Source organism: Ranitomeya imitator, chromosome 8 (assembly GCF_032444005.1).
Source record: "Ranitomeya imitator isolate aRanImi1 chromosome 8, aRanImi1.pri, whole genome shotgun sequence".
NCBI lineage: Eukaryota > Metazoa > Chordata > Amphibia > Anura > Dendrobatidae > Ranitomeya > Ranitomeya imitator.
Window position 1 is genome coordinate 10589481 of NC_091289.1, and position 14047 is coordinate 10603527.

The 14047-nt window shown below is 43.4% G+C and overlaps 1 long non-coding RNA gene across 1 annotated transcript in view; it reads right to left on the reverse strand.

The window, feature by feature from the left end:
• Positions 1-1310: 1310 nt before the first annotated feature.
• The window catches only part of LOC138647091 (uncharacterized), an 82518-nt gene continuing 69781 nt past the window's right edge, over positions 1311-14047 (reverse strand). Inside the window, exon 4 of the long non-coding RNA XR_011314876.1 lies at positions 1311-2352. This is a non-coding gene — a long non-coding RNA (uncharacterized lncRNA). The remainder of the gene's footprint in view (positions 2353-14047) is intronic.

The window sequence follows — 14047 nt, forward strand, 5'->3', positions numbered from 1 at the left end:
GTACATATATAATTATATACAGGAGATACCCAGGTTATACCAGCTGTACATATATAATTATATACAGAAGATGCCCAGGTTATACCAGCTGTACATATATAATTACATATAGAAGATACCCAGGTTATAACAGGTGTTGATATATAATTATATACAAAGATACCCAGGATACTGCAGCTGTATGTACATAATTATATACAGAAATTATCCAGGCTATCCCAGCTGTATATTATCCCACCCCAGTCTGACACTGTGTACATATATAATTATATACAGGACAGGAGATATCCAGGTTGTACGAGCTGTACATATAGAATTATATACATGAGATACCTAGGTTACACGAGTTGTACATCACCCTGAAAATACCATCCCTACCGTCACACATGGAGGAGGAATCATCATGCTGTTGGGAGGCTCTTTTTACGCAGAGGCAGGGAAGCCGGTTAGAGTTGATGAGAAGATGGATGGAGCTGAATTCTGGACAATCCTGGAGGAAAACCTATTAGAGGCTGCAAAAGACTTGAGACTGAGGCATAGGTTCACCATCCAGCAGGACAACGACCCTAAACATTGTGCCAGAACTACAATGGAGGGTTAAGATCAGAGCATATTCCTGTGTGTCAATGGCCCAGTCACAGTCCAGACCCAAATCCCAGAGTGAAAGCGAGCGTGCAAAGAAGGGGCAAAAATGTCACCTCTATGAGGGTCAATCTGGTAGAGACCGACCCAAAAAGACCCAAAAAGTAATTGTAACGAAAGATGGAGTCAGTGAGGCTAAATACAAATGCACCTAACAATTTTCAGATTTATATTTTTAAAATATTTAGGAAACCTTGTATCATTTTCTTTACACTTTACACATACTTGCTACTTTGTGTTGGTGTCACGTAAAATCCCAATAAGAATTTTTTAGTGAAAAATTTTAGTGAAAAATGTGGAAAAGTCCACAGGGTATGAATACTTTTTAATGGCAATGTATATAGTAATTATAGTCAGGAGATGCCCAGCAGGTTATACCAGCATGTTTAATATTAATGTATACAATATTGTTATCTATCTGTGTATGAAGTTATATCATGGGAACATTTCTTTTTCTGAGTCACTCATACATAAGACTTATGGGTCTTTACAAACAAAATTCCTCTTTTTTTTCTGAACTATGTGTCAAATAATCAGAATTTTGTGAATTTATTGAAATGGTAATTGTCCTTGGGTAAACCTGGTATTATATGGCTTTTCCCAGCTTAGGTGAAAATTGCGCCCCGGGATACTCATATACCTGGAGAACACAGGTTGTTTGACCCACATTTTGCTTGAACAGGTGGCGGAATAGGATGTAGACGCTATTTATGGCAGCCTGTATTCTGCGAATAATCCTCTGGACAGATTGCAATAGCCTCTCTTCTCCGCCATTATCATCACCTGTCAGTGTCTTTACGCCATTGGGCTTTCTTGCCTTATAGCGATCGCTCAGTTTGCAATTCCCTCATATATCAGCCCAGCTCTTCACTGGCCACAATGGCCCTTTAGTGCAGGTTATAATTAAATGCTCATCTTGTTAGTGGCCTCTGGAGCTTGATGCAAGTTTATTTTTTCTCTTCCTTCCCTCAATGAATTATTTGTGTGCCCCTAATTATTAGTGCGCCCCTAGGGATCTGCTTACGTGCCCGGATTTTCAGTCTCTCTATATATAAATATACATCAATATATGAAGATTATCATCTCGACCAGAAGATATTCCTGTAATCACCAGAGCAAACCCAGCAGCCGGCCGCAGATGAATGCAGGAGCTTCTTCTAAGAATACATTGCTCCTTTCTAAGAACGCAGCACAAATGTGCACTGTGGCAAAAGGTTGCGGCAGGTAAAGCCGGGTTATTTGCGCCAGCGGAGAAGTCGTATTCACAAACACGGTGGATTCCCAGGGGAAGCGTCTGACAAGTATAGTATTAATGTTATTATGCATTTGGAATCTTCTCCTACTTAAGCACAGAATAAAATCTAAAAAATAAATAAAAATAAAATTACTTTTAGGGGATTTTATAGATTTCTATTAAAACCAGCAATTCATAAGATAGATAGGTGGTAACATGCGGATCAGTGGGGTCTAACCGATGAGACCCCGCCGATCCTGGGAACGGAGCTCTGAAATGTCCTGTGCTGGTGAAGTGCAGGGGTGCATGGTGCCACCACTCAATACATTATCTTTGGGACTTCTTCCAACGCTCTGTGCATGTTCTATGGGACTGTATCATAGAGAAAGCATACAGCAGCGGCGTGCATGTGCGGACATCGCTCCATTCTCATGGGGCATTTCAGCGGATCAGAAAGTCCTCTTTTTGGAAATTACCTGCTGAACAGAAGTCAAAGGATTACAAACCAACTTTATTAAACGTTCAGTGCACATCAATGAGCTGGTGATGGTATCTGCAATGATTTTTGACATATTTTGGTATAAATTATAGTACATCTGTCTGCCATTGGTCCTACCCCCTTCAAATAGGTATTACCCACTTTTACTTAAAAGTGATCAGAGAGGCGTAAAAATTTAGAAAAAAAGTCACAATTTTTTGTGCACAATGGGACTATGCTAAAAAGTGGTGGAAAAGCTTTATGAAGCACCCGCTGTGTGTTTCTGTTCTTTACCACTTCTAAAATCTGTGCTTGCTGTCGGTGAGAGAGAACCTTCTTCTTTGTATCCAGGGGCCTAATGAGGTTTCTTGGAATTTGGAGAAATGTTCCTAAATGTTAATTTAGATGAGGTGATAATCAGGAATGAGCATTTGTTACCCGATTAGCGGCTCTTGTACATATGCTCCATGACCAATAGGATAGATAGCAAAGGGACTAGGGGTTCACAAAGCAACTGAAAAAAATAAGGAATATACAAAAAATCAGCAGAATCAATGCCTAAATATAAAAAAATCAGAGTGGCACATCCTGTTTTGTGGTACAAATACTGGCTGCCATGCACAGACAGAAGCGTGGATCTCAGGACCCAAATTCAACAGGTGGGTCAGGAGACTCGTGGTCGGTCCACGCAGTGTGATCCATACTGGGACCATGAAATATGGATGTGTAAATCCAGCTGAAGGTTAACAGACAAGTTCTCTGATGAAAACCTTAGAACCAGTGGTCTCACTGGCCGTGTCTTGTGTAAAGGTGCCAGCAATTACCTGATGAACGAGCAGGACGTTTGCTCATTGGTGAGTGGATCGTTCATTTTGGCATTAAAATCGTCATGACTGCAGTATTGCAGAGGTTTCCCTCCGACTGACCCCTTATTATCACCCAACCATTTCACAACACCACCTCACTGCCACAGATCCCAATACTCGTAACACCTTTTCTTTGGGTTAATTGGCCAAATTGGCCTTTTATAATACAAAACCTTGCCATAAATAACTTGTCAGTAAGGAGGTTCTTAGAGCTCCAAAACCTGGTGGAAACCAATAAATAATAATGAACCATCCAGCATTACCTCCAGCCGCGACCACAGGCTCAGGGGCACCTTTGTTGCCAGAAAATCTTTTCCATGACACTGACTCCCAGGGACCCCACCATGAGGAGTTCCAAAATCCACCAGGCAATTAGCCAAAATCCAAACATAAAGGGGAGGTTACCATCCACCCAGTGTACAACCCCCCACCACATTATTGCCATCAACTCCAAGAACCCCTTCACCACCACTCACCGAAATCACCCAAAGACATCCTCGTCCACAATTTTGGATAATTCAAACTTACTTGAACAGCCAAATTAAAGGTCTGGTGGGCATAACGTTTTCTCTTGACACCTCTTGCCGATTGATAGCCCCCACTTCCTCTCAGACAATATATAGGCCTAATCTTTTGCCAACAACCCCCCCTTTAACCAACCCCTCTAGTCTTTCGACCCTCACGCTTCTACCTTCATTAATTTAACCCCTGCTGGCCCTAGAAAGCTAAGCCATGGGTCAGTGCGCCCATGGCTCTGCAGTGGGCTTCGTTTATCCTTTCTTGGCAGCACTTTGCCCGGTGGACACAGGACCATAAATTATCATTTTAATGATTGTTCTGTGTAATATAAAATTCTTGTCATCCTTTTTAAACAGGCCAGTGAATGACCATCGGGACGCTTGTAAATAGCAAATTGGCAATCGTTTAATGCCCATCTAATTTGATAATCTAATTTGTGTGGTCCCTGACGGTCCGCCTGCAATGTATATGCATAAACCCAACCGCTGCAGCTAATAAGCTGATGATGGTACATATTGGCTGAGACTAGTGATTGTCTGCAGTGGTTATTGCAGCAGTGGGGGATTTAATTTGGGAGTAAGGCCTTTCTCACAAATCCGTGAATTATGGCCGGACAGTATGATGTTGGGACTGACTGCGGGGTCCCTGACCTGAACTCATGTGAGGCTGTTAGCTTCAATCAGGAGCCTCGCAGCCAATCCATCCCTCACAGACCGTACTCAGACCATGAAACATGGATTTGTGAAACTGACCGAATGGATATTTGTATATGCCATTTCCTGCAACTTTCTTACAATCCGTGACAATCTTTTAATCTCGTACAGACCTAATTAATACTAGTTCTCACAGCTGAGAATTTGCAACAATTGTATCCAGTCTAGACAATACTCAGTGTTCTAAACATCATAGCAGCCCAATATTTTGTTACAATGTATTAGTGTAAAAAATGTCTGAGATCAGAATCATGGCTGGATACATTGTATCTACGGCCTCCTCCTTCTCTGTTGGTAACCAGTGTTACTATGTAACTACGGTAGTCTGCATTACTTCATAATAACAATGGACGTGTGACACCTAATTCCCCAAACCCTGCGGATTCAATACACCGATTGTTTGCACGATACAATCACATGATCATGTTCTGGAGACGAGGACCCATTAAAATAAGAAGAAAACAGGAATCTGACATCATAGAATTGCAGGGAAACGTACAGTTTACTGGCATTTATGGAACAAGCGAAATATGTTCCATGGCTGGAAATGAGAATTCCACCGCAGCCCGGACTGGACAGACAGACGCTGTGAGATGGAGGCGTCTGAGGAGCCGGCCAGGTAACACAGAGGATGGAGGGGGAACACGGGCGGACGGTGCTCCTGCTCCATCCAGACTAAAATCAATATTCTGCTGAATGATCAATAAATCAGCTGATGCTAAAACTCTTCGCATAAGGTGTAATATTGACACTGGTACCGCCAGCTCGGGAGCGCCACAACGTCTGCTCAAAAGTAATATTCTCAGTGACAAAAATTAATTTCCTGTTCATGGGCACAAATCTGTTACTGATCATAAGATTCTAGACAGTGCGAAAAATGTTATGACGGTCAGTGGAGGAGAAAAGTAAAATAAAAACTGGATAGGGATAGATAGAGAGAGAGAGAGAGAGAAAGAGAGAGAGAATATTTTTGCAACATTTGACCTAAAACTACATCAGTTTTTCACACAAGTCCTAAAAGTAGATAAAAAACCAAATCTAACAAATTAGTAAAAAATGTTAGTTTGGCCTAGTGGAGATTATCACCATGTGTGGGGTGCGCCCACATAAAGGATGAGATCCTGAGAGTATAGGAAAGGTTTCTTAATTGCATTTCGGTGCCAGGCAGCGCCTTTATCAAGGTAAAAGAACCAAGTGTCGACAAAACAGAAACATTGAGGTTAAAAAGATCAAAATAGACCTTTTTAAACCCCAATGTTTCTCTGTTGTGCACACTTGTTTTTTTTGTATCTTGAAAAAGTGTCGGTCCAGAGCCGCGATGCGGTGGTGTGGATAAAAATGCCTTTCTTAGGCCGGCGTCACACACAGCGTAAAACAATACGGTCCGTATATTACGGCCGTAATACGCTGAAAAGTCCCGAAAAAAGTGGTCCGTAGCTCCTCCGTAGGCAGGGTGTGTCAGCGTTTTTTGCGCATGGCATCCTCCGTATGTAATCCGTATGGCATCCGTACTGCGTGGTTTTCTCGCAGGCTAGCAAAACCAACATACCGCTATAGAAGTGATCCATGTGTCCCAAAAAGAAAAGAAAATATATATATACTGTCTATATATATATATATATATATATATATATATATATATATATATATATATATATATATATATATATATATATATATATATGTGTGTGTCAGTAGACACATATATTAGAGAGAAAAGCCGGTAATTCAGTGCGGTGTACAGTAAAATCACACTGACAGCTTACAGTAGAATAGGTAGAATAAATGTGTACACATAGAATAGGTATATATATATATATATATATATATATATATATATATGTCAGTGAGACACATATATGTATATATATTAATATTTATTCCAGCGCTAGACAGCTTGAAAGCCGGTAATTCAATTACCGGCTTTTTCCTTCTCCTTCCTAAAACCCGACATGATTTGAGACATGGTTTACATACAGTAAACCATGTCTTCTCTCCATTTTTTTTGCAGATTCCACACTACTAATGTCAGTAGTGTGTATCTGCAAAATTTGGCCGTTCTAGCTCTTAAAATAAAGGGTTAAATGGCGGAAAAAATTGGCGTGGGCTCCCTGGCTTTCTAGGTAATTTCCCACGATCTATGAACAGCCAGCAGAGGGCGCCTCACCGCAAATGAAGCTAAATATAGATCATTGATCTATTTTTAGCCTCATTCCCTGGGGTTTTGCAGCGAGGAGCAGCCTGCATTAGCACAGCTCCTTGCTGCAAAATGTTTTAACCCCTTCAGAAGGATTTACATCGTTGGACGTTACAGATCTGCGGAGGGTAAGTATATTGTTGGTTTATTATGTTTTTTTACTCACAGAACGAGGGTCTTCAGTGACTGGATTGGGCGTTGAATAAAATACTGCAACAACCATTGTTTTTATTTCATTAAAATAATTTAAAAAAATGTGTTTGTGTTTTATTTAACCCTTTACTAGTATTGGATTAATAATGGATAGGTGTCATAATTGACGCCTCTCCATTATTAATTAGGCTTAATGTCACCTTACAATAGCAAGGTGGCATTAACCCTTCATTACCCCATATCCCACCGCTACACGGGAATGGGAAGAGAGTGGCCAAGTGCCAGAATAGGCGCATCTTCCAGATGTGCCTTTTCTGGGGTGGCTGGGGGCAGATATTTTTAGCCAGGGGGGGGCCAATAACCGTGGACCCTCTCCAGGCTATTAATATCTGCCCTCAGTCACTGGCTTTACTACTCTGGCGGAGAAAATTGCGCGGGAGCCCACGCCAATTTTTTCCGCCATTTAACCCTTTATTTTAAGAGCTAGAACGGCCAAATTTTGCAGATACACACTACTGACATTAGTAGTGTGGAATCTGCAAAAAAAATGGAGAGAAGACATGGTTTACTGTATGTAAACCATGTCTCAAATCATGTCGGGTTTTAGGAAGGAGAAGGAAAAAGCCGGTAATTGAATTACCGGCTTTCAAGCTGTCTAGCGCTGGCATAAATATTAATATATATACATATATGTGTCTACTGACATATATATATATATATATATATATATTCTATGTGTACACATTTATTCTACCTATTCTACTGTAAGCGGTCAGTGTGATTTTACTGTACACCGCACTGAATTACCGGCTTTTCTCTCTAACAGCGCTGCGTATTTCTCGCAAGTCACACTGCTTGTCCGTGTGTAATCCGTATTTTTCACGCTTCCATAGACTTTCATTGGCGTATTTCTTGCGCAGTACGGTGACAAACGCAGCATGCTGCGATTTTGTACGGCCATAGAAAGCCGTATAATACTGATCAGTAAAATACGGCAGATAGGAGCAGAGGCATAGAGAATAATTGTGCCGTATTTTTTGCGAGTTTTACGGACGTAGATTCTGCGCTCTTACGTCCGTAAAACTCGCATGTGTGACGGCGGCCTTACACTCTCCACACATGCTTTCCATAAGTGCAGTCCATACATCGTGATAATCTGCACTTCTACACATGTTGTTTCCTTACACAACACCCACAGGTGAGCATTATTATCACCTTCACCCACATTTTACGGTACTGCCCTATCTGTGTGCCTTGGTCCCATCCAGATTTTCCCGAAAGTATTAGTTTGTCTTTATTCTTAACTAGCTGAAGAGCCCGGCGTTGGCTGGGCATAGTAACTAACTGTGGTTATAACAAATTATACATAGCCTCATACTGCAGCAGCACTTCACTTTTCTCATTTTCCCATCACGCCTCTCATTTTCCTCCTCACATCTGTAATTTTCCCTCTCAAATCTCTCATTTTCCCCCTCACACTTCTCATTTTGACCTCACACCTGTCATTTTCCGATCACTCCACTATTTTCCCCTCTCTCCTCTCATTTTCCACTCACACTTCTTCACTTTCACCTCACATCTCTCATTTTCACCTCACATCTCTTTTTCCCCTCACTCCACTATTTTCCCATCATTGCAGTATTTTCCCCTCACTCCTCTCATTTTCCCCTCACTCCTCTAATTTTCTCCTCCCCTCATTTTTTCCTCACACCTCTCTTCCCCTCACACCTGCACAGCAACACCTGCACAGCGGTGTAATCCATGAGGCTCCTCCCTTTCCCTTGACATCATGCCTCACAGAAGCAACTCCATTTTAGACACGACGGAGCTAGATGTGGCCTGTGTCTGCCGCGCACTGATACTCTGAAGGCGGCGGCCCTGATTGTAGCTCGCATCGGCTAGAACATTGCAGCCGGTGAGTTTTGCAGTGTGGCTTTCGAGGTGGATGTGTCTCCACCCTTGTGCGCTATCAACGTGGGCCGCGTGGACGGGGCTTTGCGTGTGGAGTGAGTGTGGCTATACGGAGTGGGTGGGGCTATGTGGAGTGGGCGGGGCTTGATGCACACACATATACATACACTCAGCTTTATCTACTATATAATTGTCTAAGGGTCACTTCCGTCTGTCTGTCTGTCTATCTGTCACAGATATTCATTGGTCGCGGCCTCTGTCTATCATGGAAATCCAAGTCGCTGATTGGTCGTGGCAAAACAGCCACGACAAATCAGCGACAGGCACAGATCAGCGGCAACATGGCCGATCCTTCCTCCCCGCAGTCAGTGCCCCCTCCATACTCCCCTCCGGTCACCGCTCACACAGGGTTAATGGCAGCGTTAACCGACTGCGCTATGCCGCGGTGTAACGCACTCGGTTAACGCTGCTATTAACCCTGTGCGACCAACGTTTTACTATTGATGCTGCCTATGCGGCATCAATAGTAAAAAGATCTAATGTTAAAAATAATTAAAAAAATAAAAAATCGTTATAAACTCACCGTTCGTCAGGCCCTCGGATCCACAACAGGCCTTTCCCGCTCGCGACGCTCCGGTAACCGGTCCATGCTACGATGTCGCGAGATGATGATATAACGGTCTCGCGAGACCGCTACGTCATCATCTCGCGAGACCGCAATGCACTCTTCAGACCGGAGCGCGCGAGGACTCAGCGTCGGTAACTGCTTCGCTTGGATCCGGGGGCTCTGGAAGGTGAGTATATAACTATTTTTTATTTTAATTTTCTTTTTAACAGGGATATGATGCCCACATTGCTATATACTACGTGGGCTGGGCAATATACTACATGGGCTGTGCAATATACTACATTGGCTGTGCTTTATACTGTACTACATGGGCTGTGCAATATACTACGTGACTGGGCAATATACTACGCAGCTGGGCAATATACTACGTGGCTGGGCAATATACTACATGACTGGGCAATATACTACATGACTGGGCAATATACTACGTAACTGGGCAATATACTAGGTTACTGGGCAATATACTACGTGGCTGTGCAATATACTACGTAGCTAGGCAATATAGTACGTAACTGGGAAATATACTACGTGGCTGGGCAATATACTACGTGGCTGGGCAATATACTACATACTACGTGGCTGTGCAATATACTACGTAGCTGGGCAATATAGTACGTAACTGGGCAATATACTACGTAGCTGACCAATATACGTCACTGGGCAATATACTACGTCACTGGGCAATATACTACTTAGCTGGGCAATATAGTACATCACTGGGCAATATACTACGTGGCTGGGCAATATACGATGTGTTTGGGCAATATACTACATGGCTGGGCAATATACTACGTAGCTGGGCAATATAGTACATCACTGGGCAATATACTATGTGGCTGTGGCAATTTTTCTGCGTGTGCAGGTTTTGCGTGTGGCGAGTTTTCCATGAGGTGAGTTTTGCACGTGTGGCGAGTTTTGCGTGAGCCTAGTTTTGCATGTGGCGTGAGTTTTGCGCGTGGCAAGTTTTGAGTGGCGACTTTTGTGTTTCGACTTTAATGTGGCGAGGTTGGTGTATGTGTGGTGAAATGTGTGCTGAGGGTGGTATATGTGTTCAAGCTCGTGGTAGTGTGTGGCGCATTTTGTGTGTGTTCATATCCCCGTGTGTGGTGAGTATCCCATATCGGGGCCCCACCTTAGCAACTGTACGGTATATACTCTTTGGCGCCATCGCTCTCACTCTTTAAGTCCCCCTTGTTCACATCTGGCAGCTGTCAATTTGCCTCCAACACTTTTCCTTTCACTTTTTCCCCATTATGTAGATAGGCGCAAAATTGTTTCGTGAATTGGAACGCGCGGGGTTAAAATTTCGCCTCACAACATAGCCTATGATGCTCTCGGGGGCCAGACGTGTGACTGTGCAAAATTTTGTGGCTGTAGCTGCGACGGTGCAGATGCCAATCTCGGACACATACACACACACACACACACACACACACACAGCTTTATATACAGGGGTTGGACAAAATAATGTAAGCACCTAACGTTTTGGCATCATAATCTTCGAACATGTGATAAACATGCAAACCGTGACATATGGTAATGTTTTGTAGTTGACTATTTGTGTTATGTGATATGTGTGTGTAAATTAACTGTTTGTTTTGCATAATTGTAAGAACATTGATGAGAACCTGATACCAATGGCAGACCTCTTGGATTTTCAAAGAGGCCAAATTGTTTGTGCTCGTATGGCAGGCGCTAGTGTAACAGAAAGTGCCCGAATGCTTGGCGTGTCAAGAGGTACTGTCTCCAAAGTAATGACTGCGCTTGAAAGAGAAGGAAAAACGTCCGCAGCAAAGCACAGGTCTGGTCGAAAGTCAAATTTGACTCAGAGAGACCGTCGGACTCTAAAGCGAATTGTGAGAGAGGATCGCAAGACCACGGCTCCGAAAATCACTGTTGAGCTCAATGAACACCTACAGAACCCAGTTTCCACAAAAACTGTTCGTCTGGAGCTGCACAAATCTGGATTCCACGGAAAAGCTGCAATTAGAAAACCGCTGCTCTCAATGACAAATGTTTCCAAGCGTTTAGAGTGGTGTAGAAACCTCCGGAATTGGTCCCTCGAGCAGTGGAAACGTGATATTCTCAGACGAATCATCGTTTACTCTATTTCCAACCTCTGGCCGAGTGTACGTTTGGAGACTGCCGAAAGAAGCATTCCATCCAGACTGCCTTCTCCCAACCGTAAAACATGGTGGAGGTTCTGTGATGATCTGGGGAGCTTTTTCGTGGAGATCCGCCGGGCCAATGATATCCCTTCATGGAAGAATTACCAGCCGAGATTATTTACGCATTTTGGGCGACCAAGTGCATTCAATGGTTCAAGCACTGTTCCCGGAGGGGAACGCCATCTTTCAGGATGATAATGCACCAATTCATACAGCTAGAATCGTTAAAGCATGGCACGAGGAACATTCTAATGAAGTTGAGCATCTCATCTGGCCCCCACAATCCCCAGACCTCAACATTATTGAGCATTTATGGTCGATTTTAGAGATTCAAGTTAGACGTTGATTTTCGCCGCAATCGTCGCTCAAAGAACTGGAGGGTGTTTAACTGCAGAATGGGCTAAAATTCCTTTGGAAACAATTCACACCTTGTATGAATCCAATACCAAAGTATCTCTAAAGAGTGTGGACTCTACAAATATATTTCATACAAATGGAGGAAATTCAAATCCATTATAAGATAGATAATAGATAAATAGACAGATGATAGATAGACAGATGATGATATATAGATAATAGATAGATAATAGAGGATAGATTATTTCTAATATTATTATGATTGTTATGTCTTTTGCTTTGACTGTTTTTAGGTTTGAGCTTTGCAGTTTTTCCGTCTTCTCCTCTCACTTCATAGAAGGAAATTACATATGAAAGCACATCAGACAGATTTTGTTCCAAAACAGAATCCAGGGCCGTCCCTCCTGCGCCATGGGCCGGTTACCAGGTATTAAACACTCGATGCTTGGCGTTGTTGATTCAGGGCCCTTATAACAAACATTACCTCACATTAACCCTTCTTTCACCGTAGAGGTGATGCCATTATATTTGTTCCTTTTGACTGAGTGACTAAACCATTAACGTGGGGCAGATGATTTTGGAACGGGGGGGGGGGGGGGGGGGAGATGCAGGAGTGCAGTCATGTTTTACGAGAGCAAGATAGGTACGAGGCCCAGTGGGGATATAAACCCATGTAGGGCCCAGAGGATTTAATGATGTGTTTGTAGAAACTTCAGGTCATTGATCTTTAGAAGAGACCAAACAAGTTTGACTCATAGAAGATTGAGGGAAAAGACAGCTTGTTCTTGCAGGAGAGAAAAAAAAAGAAAGCAAGAAATTTTCATCGCTCTGGGCCTTGTATGAAGCACAGAACTTGACAAATATAGACCTCCTGTAAACTGCCCGCCAACCCGAGATGCTGAGGGGGCTTCAGCCTGATATGATGGGAAGCTTCCCATGTGTGAATGTCTACATGTGATACGTGTGGATTCGAATGCAGATTGTCTGTAGGAAAATGCGAAACGTATGTAATGCACCCAAATGGTACAAAAGAGATCAACTGTTGTGGGTGGGGGATAATATGGGCACTGCGCTATAACCAAAAAACACCAGTACACAGGCAGAGATGCTTACCTGTCCAGGGCCTCCAAACAATTGCACTAACCAAGGTGCAGCGGACCCAAATAATGATGGCAAATACACAGGTGCAATAAAACCGATAAGGCAGCCAGCCTACAATCAGGAATTGGCCGCTTGGTACACCTGTGCAAGCAAACAATCTGTATGTGACATGTTCACACAGAAATGCAGAGCATATGGCTCAAAGCCTATTAATGACGCCATATAGCGGGCTAACCAGAGGCTTAGCTAGGGTTTTGGTTCAGGGGGGCAAAGCTTCTAAGTGGGCCCCTAACCAGGTAGCCTTGATAACAACTGGGTGACGTGCCCTAATACTGGAGGAGAACCTCAGCAGATGACCGCGCTGTTACTGAAGATAATCTCTATATAAAGACCAATATGGATATTACCGCCATATGGTCAGTGGTAGATACCAGCCCTACAGAACATAGATCACTGCACAGTTACAGATAATGTCTTACCGCTGACGTCCTTTCTGATGGAATCGTTCACTTTTCACGTCTTTTCCATCTGGCCCAGACCGACATGACAACTTCTTCGAGCCAGGACTCGTTTGCAGAGAATACAACAAAGACACGTTTCACGTCTCACATTCCAGCCCCATCACCATCTATTCCCAACCTGCACAAACTCCTCATCCTGCTGATACCCCAATACTGAGCCGCTGCTGCCGTATGTGTCCCTATTACTGCCCCTGATACCCCAATACTGAGCCGTTGCTGCCGTATGTGTCCCTATTACTGCCCCTGATACCCCAATACTGAGCCGCTGACGCCGTATGTGTCCCTATTACTGCCCCTGATACCCCAATACTGAGCCGCTGCTGCCGTATGTGTCCCTATTACTGCCCCTTATACCCCAATACTGAGCCGCTGACGCCGTATGTGTCCCTATTACTGCACCTGACACCCCAATACTGAGCCCCTGCTGCCATATGTGTCCCTATTACTGCCCCTGATACCCCAATACTGAGCCGCTGCTGCCGTATGTGTCCCTATTACTGCCCCTGATACCCCAATACTGAGCCGCTGCTGCCGTATGTGTCCCTATTACTGCCCCTTA